Raw genomic sequence first — 2,252 nt, forward strand, 5'->3', positions numbered from 1 at the left:
ATATTTAAGGGACTTGCCAAAATCACAGTTAGTGGCAGAGTTAAGAGTACAACCTACACAGTATGACTCCCAGAGCCCGCAGGCTTAACCACTTGACTTACACTGCTTCCTTTTATGTGGCTCTTCCTTCTCAGAAGTGACTTCAGAATCTCTACCTCCATCTCAGAAACACACCATCTGTTGGCCTGGGGGAGATTCACCAACCTCTTAGCCCTATCTGCAAAATGAAGAGAACAATCTTTACTTACCTAGCTGCAGTCAACTTAGTCCAACATCTATTTCTTGCCTCCTTTGTTTATGTTTATTTAATGCCCTGGCTTTATCTCAGCCATCCACATGCATTACACATTTTATTTCTCAGGGCCCAGTTGTATAGTAGGTATTCATTATGAGACAAGTCAGGCCGCTATAACAACAAAAAACACCTAAAATTTTTGTTTACTCCTTTCTTACATAAAATTTCAAGGCTGTGGTCAAAGACTTGTATAGCAGCCCAACAATACTGGGAACCCATGTTCTTTCTATCTTGTTGCTCTGCAATCTTCAATAAGCAACTTCCATCACAGAATCTAAGATGGTACACTAACTTCCTATTGCTGCTGAAACATTGCCACAACTTGGTGGTTGATCAACTTAATCCAACATCTATTTCTTGCCTCCTTTGTTTATGTTCACATAATGCCCTGGGCTTATCTCGGCCATCCACATGCATTACACATTTTATTTCTCAGGGCCCAGTTGCGTGGTAGGTATTCATTAGGAGACAAGTCAGGCCGCTATAACAACAAAAACACCTAAAATTTTTGTTTACTCTTTTCTTACATAAAATTTCAGGGCTGTGGTCAAAGACTTATATAGCAGCCCAACAATACCGGGAACTCAGGTTCTTTCTATCTTGTTGCTCTGCAATCTTTAATAAGCAACTTTCATCACAGAATCTAAGATTGTATACTAATTTCCTATTGCTGCTGAAACATTGCCACAACTTGGTGGTTTAAGACAACACAAACTTATTATCTTACAATTATAGTGGTCAGAAGTCTGAAATGGTTCTTACAAGGCTAAGATCAAGGTGTTGGCAGAGCAGTTTTCCTTCTGAAGGCCTTAGAGGAGAATTCTTCCCTTGCCTTTTTTCAGCTCTATAAACTACCTGCATTCCTTGGCTCATGGACACATCACTTCAACCTCTGCTTCTGTAGTCACATTTTCTTCTCTGACTCTGACTTACCTGCCTCCCTCTTTTCTTATAAGGACACAGGAGATGACATTGGGCTCACCTAGATAACCCTGGATAATCTCCCATCAAGATGCTTAACTTAATCACATTTCCAAAGTCCTTTATGCCACATAAGATAACATACCCACAGGTTCTGGGGATTAGGATGTAGGCATCTTTGGTGGCCCATTATTCTGTCTACCATAGATGGATTCCCCAGCTCCTGCCATTCACCCATATTCCAGCCAATGGAGGGAAGAAAGAAAGGAGACAAAAAGTCATAACCAAGAAGTTGCATGCAAATCACTTTCACTCAGACCTAATTGGACAGAACTTACTGACATGGCCACAGATCACTGCAAGGGAATCTGGAAAATGTAATCTTCTGCTAGGTGGCCATGTTTCAGGCTAAAAATTATATCAGTATATAAAAATATTTTTTAAAAAAAACACCATCAGTATGCAATCAGAAAATAGATCATATGAAACTCCACAGGACAAACATACCCTTTTTTCCCCCAATAAATATATTGCAAAGGAAACAAAAAGTTACGGAGGAGGAACTTTTAGGTTTGAAGAGACTTAAAAGACAGGTCAACCAATCTCAATATATAGGCCCTATTTGGATCCTGATTCAAAGAAACAAAAACATTTATGAGATCATTGGAAATTTGATTACTAATTGGATATTTGATGGTTTAAGGAATTACTGTTAATTTTTTAACATTTCCAGCCACTAATGGTATTGTGCTAATGTAAAAATTGGTTCTTATCTTTTATAAATATATAAAAGACAAAAAGGGTAATCAACCGTACCTCCGCTACGCTTCCCATTGGCTAATCAGCGAGATATGCAAATTAACTGCCAACAAAGATGGCGGCTGGCAGCCACGCAGCTGAAGCGAGCAGGAGGCTTGCTTGCTCCAGTAATGGAAGAAGCCAAGGTTCCCCGCCTACGGCGGCCTGGCTCTGAGCTCCGAAAGCAACAATGTTTCAATTATAGAAGCTAAACAAACCCCAGATACCTGCTTTCAGC

This window comes from Myotis brandtii, unplaced genomic scaffold, assembly GCF_000412655.1.
Source record: "Myotis brandtii unplaced genomic scaffold, ASM41265v1 scaffold782, whole genome shotgun sequence".
NCBI classification, from domain to species: domain Eukaryota; kingdom Metazoa; phylum Chordata; class Mammalia; order Chiroptera; family Vespertilionidae; genus Myotis; species Myotis brandtii.